At 37.3% G+C, this 13,158-nt stretch overlaps 1 long non-coding RNA gene across 2 annotated transcripts in view; it reads right to left on the bottom strand.

Annotated features, from left to right (window-relative positions):
* Window positions 1-13,158, bottom strand: part of LOC109144100 — a 113,774-nt gene that overhangs the window by 83,745 nt on the left and 16,871 nt on the right. The window contains exons 2-4 of one of the 2 annotated variants that reach the window (XR_002044608.3): window positions 9,179-9,384; window positions 6,667-6,745; window positions 3,010-5,399 (exon numbers count right to left, since the gene is read on the bottom strand). This is a non-coding gene — a long non-coding RNA (uncharacterized LOC109144100). Of the gene's footprint in view, window positions 1-3,009; window positions 5,400-6,666; window positions 6,746-9,178; window positions 9,385-13,158 lie in introns of those variants that run through there. The other variant, XR_002044607.3, reaches the window with a different exon arrangement.

Here is a 13,158-nt window from a genome sequence, read left to right as displayed (position 1 = left end):
CAGCATCCAATCTTTTCAAGACCATATCTCCACTTTCTTGAAAATATTTCATATTCCAGCCTATTCTCCAGTACTTATCTTACTAGTGTTCTGCAACATGCAGCCCCTCTTAAATTCGTGTTATCTAAAGCATAGATATTTAAAAATAGTGCTGAAAATTAGAGCAAATTGTTGTGGTAACCTGCCTCTCTCGTTGATAATCCCTGTCTTTCCTACCAGTTTGCAGTCATTCTTTCTGAAAACAAGAATTCCTAAATTTATTTATGAAATGTCATGTGAAACAATGCCAAAAGCCTTACTAACACCAAGATATTTGACATCCACTGTTCTTCCAGGATTCACAATGTGTTACCCCGTCCCAAAAATAACATGGGTCTGACACTACCTGATTTTAGCAGATCCATGTAGGCTCTCGCTCATCACCTTTTTCTCTTGTAGGAGTTTACCAAATTGTTTGATAACTCACGCAAGTATTTTTTCTAGGAGCTGAAATTCAGCTGTGGATTTATAAATACCCAGATCCTTCTATTTTTTGCTTTTAATAGATGGGTACCACACTTTTGCCTCTCACGCCACTGTCAAAAACTGCAAAATCATTACATATTTCATCTTTACTGCCATTAAGGAAATAAACTAGCCAGGACAGATACATTTAGAATCGGATGCAAAACTACCTCCCTGATAACACTAGGAAATGGGAGACAGAAGTTAAAAAAAAGGCAAAAGATTTATTCAAGGACAGAGATTTCAGAAATGAGAGATGTATGTTCATTACTTTCCTTAAAATCACTATCCAGCAAAACCCTGTTTCAAAACGAGGTGCCAGCATCTTACACATACATGATGAAATCAGTGCACCTCTGAAAATGCTAACTGTAAATGAAAACATTAAGTGTTAGGAAAAGATTAACAAACCTTAAATGATATTACTGAAAGACACAAAATTTTAGAAATTCATCAGCAGTGCAATATAAAAATATTCTGGCACTCAAAATAAGAAACAGTAGGCAGAGGTACGTGTTAGATTGTTAATCATGGAGTCCTGAGTAGTCATGTGAAGTGGACAGGAAATCTAACACAGTCATACAGTTGTGGACACATACCTTGCTTCACAGAGGTGAATGGTGACTGGCCAGGCTTAGTGTTGTATAACATATGGCAAGCCAGTCAACAACTGCTGTAATCACTAAAATATAGACTGCTAGAGTATGGTGCAAATGAAAATTTAGAAAGATGGATAGCAGGACCAAAAGCTTTCTGAAATGTCTGTGGGCTCATGCCTCACAACACTCTTGAAAAGTGAATTGAGATATTCTTTTATTCAGAGAACTAATAACTGGATATAATAAAGACTTTTAGAGGAGCTAAAAACCACCATTTAACTCCCAGCCTTAGGATTGCTGTGGTTTAGGTTAATGAGTCACTGGATAAAATCCACAAACAAGGTTAGGTAGAAATTTGTGTCCATGGTTCACTACCCCTTTGAGACAATCCAAACTACTTGTTTAGTAGTAGTAGATCCAGCTGCCCTGGATCCCAGCCTTCCTTGTTGCTGGCACCTGAACACAGAAACCTCTGAGACCATGGCCCTGCTCAAGTTGCTGGTACTCTAGCCTGCATGCAAAGCCATGCTGACACATTCCCACACACAGCACAGATTGGTCCAGTAACCATTCTTGCACACCCAGCTTGTTCATTAGCTGGCCCTAGACCCCTGACCCAGCTGCCCCACACAAAAGCATATGAAAGCCATGCTGTACTACCTGGTTCAAAGTTATAAACCCACCCTGGTGCACAACTATGACCACCTCAGACTCCGTGGTCTCTCCGATACCTGTCATGGACCCTGTGGTCTCTGAGGTAACCAACTTTCAGACTCCCTTGTCTCTCCAGGATGCAGCCCAGGCTCTGGGGCCCCAGCTGCTGAACCTCTTCTATTTACTGGCTGGTCTATCTTGATTTACACTGGTGGTTACACACTGAAACACACACTGGAACACAATGAACCCCTTTTGTGATCTCTCCAGTTGCTCCCACCCCAGACACACAGGGCCCGCTCCTGCTGCTGCACTCAAATCCCCAGACATGTGCACACAGGACAGAGATCCCTGCACCTGGGAAAATAGTTAGAAATGGAGTGTAATGACAAGACAGACTCTTTGAAACTTTCCTTCCCTTTGATTGCAGAAGGGTCTTCCTGACATCTAATAATGCCTCCCATATTCCCAAAGGCTGTTATCACCTTCCACAGATTGAAGAAAGGATTAGGTTGGTGGCCAGGCTGGGGCCATGGGCTGAAGCTCTCCTGTGACTCTCCTGGGGAGCAGCCATCTCAGGGTCTCCCTTTGCTCTGATGAGGTTGTTGAAGTTCCCCCAACTGTCATTGTTCCTCTGGGCTCCTTTGGGTTCATGGACACGTGTCTTTAATCACATAAACTAACCATTACATGCCCATCTCTGATACATACTCTTCAGTTTTCAGCACTAATAATTTCTTAGAGATTCAACAAAAAAAAAAATATTTCCCTTTTGAAAATCAAATTTTGAAAGAAATTTAGAAAGTTATTTTGAAAGAAATTTTGAAATTTTTGAAAGTTAAAGGGAGATAGTACTGTGAGGAACTACAATTTATGAGAAAGATAGATTGAAAATTTGTATTTTTATTACAAATTTTTATTTTTATTTTGTATTTATATTTTTATTTTTATTACATCAGAAGCTACAAGTAAAACTCATGTCAATAATTGAAAAGAGGGACATAGAGTTTACTAAAATGTAGTATTTATAGGTAAGCAGATAAAAAATATATAAGTTGTAAAACTGTGAATAATGCAAACGATCTGGAGAAGACAAGGGAGACTATAAAAACAAAGAAGACGTAAAAAAAATTGTAGAAGGAAAGTGATGGAAAAAGACAAAAATTAGCATGTTTGGAGGGTATTTCTGATAAATCCTTTGAATCAAAGAATTAAAAAACCACACAAGACAAGTTAAAATTATTACAATGATTTATTCACATTGTACTAGAATCTGATAAGAGAATAAAAAAGAACTTTGATGTGGAAGGTTCTAAGGAATATAGCCAAATATAGATGCATCAAAGCTCACTGTTTGCTCAACAGGATAACAAAAGTAAGGATAACACTGCAGAGAAGAAAGATTCTTAGACTCCAACCAACAATTACTAAGGAGTTACCGTAAGTGAGATTTCTTCACAAGTATGTATGGTAACACAGAAACAGGTAATTGGAATTAAAGTCCTTTGTGATAGATTCATTGGTCTGGTGCCTCTGAGGAGTAAGCACATGATACTAAATATGAGCAAACTTCATCTGAACACATTGGAAATTGTCAATAGCTGCCATTGGCCAATCCTGATGACTTAATTGTGGGACTTTTTCAGCGGAGAAAAGAGCTAAATCCCTTCTTCCTCAAACGTCTGTCATAAAAGGTCAGTGTCACTAAGCACAAGTGTGCCCCAAGGCAGTGTGGAGTGAGCCACTTGCTGTGCTGAGCCTAGGCTGTGACAGGCCACAGGCAAAGATGCCTTGGCCAAGAGAGATGGAGACAGTAAGGGGAAGCTCAAGGCTGATGGCAACTTGTGGCAGACAGTGACATATCCAGCTGTGACCTATTAGCCAAACCAAACCAAAACTCCTACAAATCCTATTTAAATATAATCCGTTTCAGAAATTAAGCATACAGTTTACAAAGGTGTTGCAACTATGTAGGCTTTCTGGTGCTTGCCTTTGTCTCTTGTTTTGTACAATCTACATTTTTCTGTCCAAGTTTTGTGTATATCACTAGCTGTGTTCACTCAAGACTGAGATTAGTTTTCCTGCAACTGACAATGAGCTGCTAGTATCCTCTGTAACAGAGACACTTCAACCGAAAAAGCTGCAGGAATGGGTATGACAGAAGGGAAGTTTAGAAACCAGCCCGGTATAGTTCCATTACTTTCACTGTGAAAGGAGACTAGTAAAAAGCTACAAAAGAAATTGTCATGAAGAAAAATACTGAGCAGAAAAGGAAGGGGAAATGGGACAAGTTAACAGGATAAAATTTATCCAAAGTTATTCCACAGCACTTTACAAATTACTTACACAGTGAGGAGTGCGCTTTGGACTATATCAGGAATATTTGCAACTATAATGGGGAGCAGGTATTTCATAGACTATAAAAAAACAGTAAGCCTCCCAGAATATTATTCCTATAGGACAGATAGGACCTGCCTTCTGAACTTCAACTGCATTGGAGGTCAACACAGGAAATAAATACTATGGAAGTAATTGCCTATTATTTCAGAAGACTGAGTTGCTCTAGTCAGCTGTTCTATCACTACATAAGCCTAATATTTTCACAAGGTGGACACATCTTATGTATGATAACACAAACATTTAACCATTTTCTTTGTCAACTCTAAAATCCCAACTTTATTCCCTTCTCTGTCTCTGAAAGGTAAAACTATTCTTCAGTAATGGAGGAAATAAAATTGACTTTTGAACAAGAGGAAAATTTAGTCAAAGGTGCAAAACTGCTTAAAATCAATAGAGCACTGTCCATGGACATTTCATATGTGATAATGAAAAAGAAACAATGAAATTACTTGCACTTAATGCAATAGAGACTGTTGAAGAAAACTGACCTAGAAACATCTTTAACAAAATCACAGAGATTATGGTATAGCTATAAGGGAGTTTCAAGTGATAAGTACGCTCACTTAAATACATTTTAAAAACAAATCTGAAACTACATTAATTAAAATTACAATAGTATTAATTCTGAAATGGCCCCACTAGAAAAATCCTTAAACTGCCATTGGTACCAGCACTCCAGCTCAAATTCCACTGACATTCTCTCCATTAACACTCTTCAGATGATGTTAATATTTCTGCAGCTTCAGACTGAAATTTAGCCTGTCAGTTGAGGACATTTAAATAGCTCTACTTAGCTATTTGTCATTTTCATTTAGTAACTGGCAAAACATTAAATTTTTGAGATTTCAAGCACTTTTATGAAATCTTAATTCTGAAAAGTAAAATTTGGTAGACAGACTGTAAAACTTCAGTTGCTCTTCTTAATTGTATTACTTTTCTAAACTGTGCAGCTGTATAAGAGGCTTTCAAAAGAGTTCTTGAACATGCAGTTGAAGCTGCTTAGCGTAGCATTTGTCCATTGTACCTTTGTAGCATCATTGCTGTGCTTAAATGCAAATAGGCAGAATATGTATTTGCATAACTCCTGGGGTTTTTGGGTTTTTTGCCAGTCTAAAATGGTTACACAACACTGGAACATTTCCATAGGTTCGTCTGAGGTAAATGCTGGAGCTGTTGTTCCAACTCTGCCCATATTAACTTGATGCATGGTAGAAACGTTGTTGTAGTATTCTGTGCAGTGACCTGATTAGTACAGGCAGAAGATTGAGGGGAAGTGATGATTTCTATTAGTTTTTTAAGTGTACAAGAGAAATTACTAGCTCTAGATATGGTAGGAACAAAGAAAGGTACTTTTTGTCGTCTTGTCAACTCGATTCAAGAGCAAACACAAAACAGTTCAAGTGCTTTCCATGATACATGAATTTTCATTTTGAGCAGCTTTGCACAACTCTGCTCTGAGCATGTTTGAGAGGTTATTATGAACATCATGTGGACTGGTTGTTTTGTTGTATAGCTTCTGACATGACTCAGGGTTGATTTTTATGTAAGCGTTTACAACTGATTATGTGGAATTCACCTACTAAGGAATGCAAACCTCTGTCATGATTCTGAATCAGAAACCATGATTCTGACCATGTCCTGAACATTGTCTAGCAATAAATTAAAATGAGGGGAAAATAAGGGAGAAGCACAAGGCCTCATCAGAGTTGAAACACTTTTTAAATAAACAGGGTATATGAAGGAGTTTTAAACAGTAATTTTTTTTCTGCTGTTGAAAGTTACCAACACAAGGGTTAATAATCAGAAGTTATCTTTGTGTGTCTGACAGTAAGTGGCTCTGAAATACTTGATCTAAAAGGCAACCAGACATATTTTAAAATACAAAGTCACAAAGTCAGGGTTTGCAAGGAGCAAAATCCTACAGAAAACAGACTTTTGTTCCCCTATCAAACCAAAATGAAGCAAACCTCACAGTGTTTCAGCCACACTTCTGAGCCAGACAATAAACTTTCTGTGAATGAACATTCTTCACATATTTCCATGTTGAGGAAAAGGCTTTTAAGTGTTTGTGATGCTGTATATGAGAAAAGTGTGAATTCTAATGAAAGGCAGCAATGAATGGTGCCTGTGGTTCCCTGTACCTCTGTTCACTCATAGTACATGAAATTGACACTGGACAAGAAAATTCTGCCAAAACTAGTCCATGAAACATTAAAATGCTGCTTATTTCAGTGGGTCATGGACTATGGCATCCTGCTATGGAGTTACTCAAACACTACTCTGAAGCATTTTACTGAAGCAATACAAGTCAGCTTCTTTGCAGATAGATTTTTCCTGTTAGATTTTGAATAAATGTAGCAGTTTAAAATTTTATGGATTCACTCTTTTTGTTCTCTCATATCCTTTCTACTCCATCCTCCCTCTCTTCTTACTGCACGTTGTTCTGATCCATCCCCTTCTGACTCTTAAACTCTGTTATTCAGTAATCAGTCACTGACTGGGCACTTACCTTTGCAGCTGGTTCCAGCCACTTTCAGCAGACACACCACAGGACACAGCTGAGCCCTTCTGTCAGGCCGGTGGCACCTCTGTGAAAACATTTAGGAAAGGAGAGAGAACACCAATTAAAAATATCAGTGCAAGCAGAGCTGTAGGAGGTGATCCACAGTGGAACGGGTAACATCCCAAGAGGAGCCGTAGTCAATGGACAAGCCCCGAAGGAACTACATTCTCTGGAGGACCCATGCCAGTGCAGTGGAAATTGGCTGTGTGGGATCTTGGCTGCCAGCCAGCAACAGACCACCAAGTAAATTTTACATTTATGAATGCTGGTTTTCCTTCTTCTCTCATTTAATTATCTTCTTTATAAGAGTCTGTATGAAGCACTCTCATTCTTTAAAAAAATTCCATGTCTGCTAAATCAAAGAAGTTGAAAACAAATCCATTAAAGATACTCATGCTTTCCTCAACCTCATTTTCTTCATGGCTAACTTACGAATTCAATTTTGAACTGCTTAAAGTCCCTATTCAGCTCTACCACTGTCACTGGGCAAGTAAATCCCACCCCACAAAAAGAAAAAGACAAAAAATATAAATTGGGGAATTAAAATTATTTGAGTACTGTTGTGGAAAAAAAATTACAATTTTAAACAAAAAATATGTACACTGACCACCAAATAAAGGCACCATAATAATGTAGGACTAGTGGGGTGATTATGACAGCAAAAGTATTAGGCTGATGGAGGCATGTTTCACTGTTTTTTCAGAAATGCTCAAAGCAAAGGAATAGGTCCAAGTATTTCTTGTCTATTTTTCTGCCCAATAATAAATGCCAGCTATAATAGTAATGAAAAGCATATTTTTAAATGGGGGAAACAATCGCAATGTAAAATGTAACTTCTGACTTCTAGTCATTTTCATTGCATCCCTTTAAAATTGAACCATGCTTCTTACGTAACTGAAGCAAGACTCCTCATGTAATTTAAAATAGCAAGGGACTGCTGTGGTATTCTGGAGGTGTTTCTGGATTTTTCTCCTTTTGCAAAGTCAATCATTCTGCTCCTGATATTATATATATATATATATAAAACAATCTGAGTCAGAGGGATTCAATTTATAGAGAAAGAGTTACACTCTCAGTGTTACTCTTTTCTCACAATCAGAACAGCCCTTCATTGCTCCTGTGAAGTTCAATATTTATTAGAGAATTGTGGGAATGAAAAAGGCCAAATGTCCTGTAAAAATGAATTTATGCAGATAAAAGAATATTAGACTGATATTTCTGAACTTAAACTCTGGCAGCTTGGTGCTTAATGAGAAAACTGTTCTCAAAGATTTTCTCTCATTCACCATTCAGGCTTTGAAGAAAGTTTTCTGGGTTAGATCCAAAAAAAGGACCTGAAGTGGGGCTTGGTGAGATTTAACAATGAAGTCTAAATCACCAGCTGAAAAACCCTGGTTGGGAGCTGCTGTATAACCTCCACAGTTATTTTATGTTTTCTTAGGGGGTCTTCTTGACACAGAAGCAAGAAAGTCCTTCCAGAAGGGAGTCACAACACTTTCAACTAATTGTCCACACTGAATTATCTCTGAAAAAAATTGCCTTTTCATTGACTGTGTCAGAAACCCACACAGGTCAGGTCCAGCCAATTTAGGTTAGTTATTGTGTCTAGAAGATGTGCTTTGTGCACACCCTGAACTCTTTGCATCATCACAGTTCAGATTTGGTTCAAACATATACTTATTCTATCCACCATCCCTAAAATCTGATGTTTATAGCTGGAATAACAGAATCATAGAATCCTTTAGGTTGGAAGGCACCTCTTGAGTTCATCTGGTCCAAACCTCTTCTCAAGAGGGCTCATTTGGAGCAAATTGACCATGTCCAATCAGGATTTTAATATCTTCTTGAATGGAGACTTCACAACTTCCAATACACTTCAGGGAGTACTTTGTTTAAGTACTCCCTGATCTTGTCATTTTTCACTGAGGGTAAGGAAGTCTCTTTAGCTCCAGAATTTCCCTGTGATCTCAGATGATTTTTGTTCCTGAATGCAGTTCTTACTGGCAAAGACTGAGGCAGAAAAGCCTTTGAGTACCTCTGTATGTTCCATGTTATCTGTCACCAAATTCCAATACCCCCTTCAGCAGAATTGTAGAATCCTTTCTTGGCTTTGCTAGATTCAGCTCCAGGAAAGCCAGCTCTTGCTTTCCCAAGCCCTATCCCTACAAGATTGGACAGAAACTGTCAACTCCTTCTGGGTCACCTGCCCCTGTGTTAAACTCTGATATACCTTTTTATGCAAGTTCAAAGCCCCTTGCTCACCCATGCAGCCCACACACTGTCTTTATTTCCTACTTCTCTGTATGACTCTTTCTTAAGTTTGGAGGGAGTGATCCTTGAATATCAACCAGCTCTCCTGAAACCCTCTTCTCGCTCAGGCTCTATCCCATGGCATTCTCAATCAGGTCCCTGAAGAGACCAAAGTCTCCTCTCCAAAATGCCAGGATTGCAGACCTACCTTTTGCACTGCTCCCTCCTTTTAGGATCTTGAGCATCAGCACTGCAATCAAGGCTGTCTCTGACTTTCACACGCCAACCAATTCTTCCTTGTTTGTAAGTATCAGGTCCAGGACAGATCCTTTCCTTGTTGGCTCCTCAATTACATGTGCCAGGAATAAGAACAGTCAATGACACTTTGACCAATTTTTACTGTTCTCTTCTTTTCTAGAAAACAGCAATATCCATCTGTTACCAAATAATCTATTACTTTGAGAACCCAGATTCAATTTTCTTTTTAATCTGAAGGTTTTCAAAGAACTTATTCAATCTAATCAGTTAGGTACCTAACTTCTAAATTATTTTAAAAACAATGATATTGCCATGATATAATTTCTTTCTTTTTAAAAAGCAAACTTTATTCCAGTTTTGGAAAGGTTAGCTGGAAGGTGCTATCCCACAGAAAGGAGTACTCTCAGGAGAGGGCTCATCAAGGAACATTTATAGAGTTACACTCTAATTTATACCTATTTATGTCTTTAATTAGGCTATGAAATTGCCTATTGAACATCTTTCTTCCCATGTATCAGCTCTGGACCTAACATAATGACCAGACTTAAACAGACAGTCAGCAAATTAAATGTCATTAACTAACACTATTGTGGAAAGTAAAGCTAAGATAAAAATTATTTTACAAAATAATGACATTAAAAATTAGATCCATAGGATTTTGTTTGGTTTTTTGGGTTTTGTTTGTTTGTTTGTTTGTGATAAATAAGGTAAACAAGCCTTGGCACATTTGGAAAGAGAATAGAGCTTATCATTTATCTCTATCTGAACCAAACAATTGCTTAACAGACAACAGAGAGGCGCATCAGTCTTTAAGGTGGGATTCATATGACCTAATTTGGGAATCTACATTAGGCAGTGGTGAGCTGCATTCTAGAAATACTTGTTTGTCTCCTTTGTCTGAGTGGGAATATATACTTCTGTCTCAGGCATAGACAGATGTGTACTGCAGATGCTTGCATCAGATCAGATGAATCCCACGCTGGATGTACAAATGAGGTACGTTCAGCAAGTCAAGCAACTCCTAAAATAACTAGAAAATGTAAACTACATCCTTGTGCTGCTATGATCTAATGAAGGCTGGTAAGCACTGATGATACTCAGAGCTTCTGCTGTGTAATGGTGGAATAAACAGATAAAGGAAATATAAAAATAGGAGTTATTGCTTAGGTCTCCATGGAAGATGGAGATAAACAATGGCACTTGCTTTCTCAGAGTATCCTAGCTGTCTATGTAGGAAGAACAGAAGTGCTACAAAGAGCACCACTTCTTATATGATCTGGTGAATTGGGTTTCCTGGAAGAGTCCAAATAAAATTAAATGTAAAATGACTACTCTTAAGCAGCCATTATAGTTAAATAAATGTCATTAAACCACCACTCGATCACACCCTTTACTAATTACAGGAAAAATCCAGGAACATGTACAATAATTTATTTAATCTTATTTTTCCTGCCAGCCCTTTCCATACCAAATACATATACTCCATGGGAATTTTCAAACTATGTAAATGACAAAGATGGAAAGAACAGAAGAAATTACTCTTGGTTATTTTAGGAATAGTGAACTCAAATACGGCCTTAAAATTGCCTCACTCTTAGTCATCTCTTTTATTATTTTCCTTTTTCAGGCATTTTAATATCCAAGCACTTCATTATTCAAGTATTTGTTATTCTTCCCTGTCATTCCTACAGCACTTGGCAGGCTGTAAACCTGTGTGACTTCATAGAGAAGGCAGCTTTGTGATGCTACCAAGAGCTCACTCCAATTATTCACTGTGTCTATAACATTTTTCCAAAGCTTTTCTAGAATACATTATAATAAGGTAAGAAGACTTTTATTTCAATGAAATATTGCATCCCAGTGGAAGTGGCGTTTTGATTTTTTTAAATTTTGTTTTGGTTTTTTTTTGGGGGGGGGGGGGTCCTTTTTTTTTGTGTGTGTGTGTGTGTGTGTGTTGGTTGGGTTTTTGGTGTTCTATTTTTTTTTTTTCCCTGAGAAGCAGTCAATGCCATTTTCAGTGACATATATATTGCTGTTACAAGAGAACCTAATCTGGAACACTGAGTACCTCAACTGGAGTGTAAGAAATTTTTATAGTGACCAATGAGTGCTTGAGAAGTAATCTCAAACGACAGTTCAGAATCCCTACTACTACTATAAACTATAGCAAGTCATAGAAAGTCTTCAGTTAAATAATCAATGTCTTCTTTAATACACTATCTGCACCTCTGTTATTAAACCATATTTTACAGACATGTAGAAAAAGTGCCAAAAGTCACAGCTGGCATAATTCCACCAAACTAGCTAATTTGCAGTAAGACTAACATTTTTGGTGGGAGCAATAAACAATATCATGTAGAAAAACTCTATCAGAGACAAAAATACAAATGTTTTTCAGAGGCTGTGTTTTAAAGCCAGCATCAGATCTTCTTTCCACTGCATGGTTATACCCACCTTTTTTTTTTTCACTCTTTGTATTTAACAGCATACCAAGCTGTTGACCTATAACCTTAGCAAATGGATCATGGACACTGCATGAGTACATGAAATTCCTTCAGTCATGTAAACACTTAGAAAAATATGTTGCAATTTCTGTTAATACTAATATTACTGCATAATTACTTGTAATTTGTAGTTCTTTGGGGTCTTTTTCCTTATAAACAGTTAAAGTCATTAATCATGCTGTCTCATAGTTTTCTTTATTAGAAATGCAATGATAGCAGATCATGTGTTCAGATAACTTTGAGACTTGGACTTAAAATAGAGTCACCAGTCTATCTCATACCAAAATTTAAATTTACTTTAAATACTTGCTGCAATATTTCTAAAGAATACTATCAAGTTTTCATAGAGAGTTGGTGGCTTGTTGTTTTTTTTTTTTCCCCAATATTCAAGTTATGGAGATTCCTAAACTTTTTTCAAGGAACAGCACAGCTTAGAGGTCTAACATTACCTTGTCATTTCCTCATATTTCACCATTTAAGTAGCACAGTTCCACATACAGATCTATTCTACAGATATAATGTATATATCATAAAAAGATCTTGGGAAAATATAGTGTTAAATGTGTGCACTCATAGTGAAGTCCTATAGTAAGGCTGAGTGGAAGAATGGCTTGTTAATGTCCTTTATTTATACTGGGCATGGATGTCAGGATTCCTGGGACAGCTTCTCTGCACTTACACCTATGCCTCATGGAATGTAAGGTACTTTCCTCTGTGAAATTCACACATATACTGACAAGATTAATTTTATCATTTGCACATTTATAATCAGCTGAATGTGAAAAACTTATGCTCTGGTGTTTGGGGAGTTTTTAAATCTCTTTTTTATTGCTGTTGTCCAAGAAACACCATAATGGTATGTTAATATTGCTTAGGAAAAAAAATGGAAGCTATATTTGTGAATAAAAAGTAATAAATTCTGTCATAAAGTATCTGTGTAAAGGAGAAAAGTAGGATCCTTCTCACAAAAGACCAGTAAACATGAGCACCGTATTCTAGATCTTGAGCCATTATTCCACCTAGCAGCGGGATAACACATCCCTGAAGGAAATAGCAAGGAGGTTCAGCGGGAGCATTTAGCTGAGGATAAAAGGCGCCGTGTGCTGCTCTGCAGTCTCCTACTCCTTTCACGTGAATGCAAAGTCATACTATAATTATGGCTAGTAATTTAAGTTCCAGACCATTTTCATATTTTGTTAATTTTTTGCTACATTTTAAGCACTCTAACAAACAGATTGCGTCTTCATAAATATTAAAAACAAACTGAAGTAATTTCATTTATTAATTTTTGATCCCAAAAGTCTAATCATAATTGTTTGTTGTGTTTCTTTTCCTGAGGCTGCTTGCAATACAAGTGTTAATTTATCAAGGGTTCATCTCAGCTGAAAAAGAAAGAGGAAAAAAAAAAGCCTTTTTTCAGAGAAAA

Source organism: Corvus cornix, chromosome 1A, assembly GCF_000738735.6.
Source record: "Corvus cornix cornix isolate S_Up_H32 chromosome 1A, ASM73873v5, whole genome shotgun sequence".
Taxonomy (NCBI): domain Eukaryota; kingdom Metazoa; phylum Chordata; class Aves; order Passeriformes; family Corvidae; genus Corvus; species Corvus cornix.
This window is presented reverse-complemented; position numbering and strand designations above follow the sequence as displayed.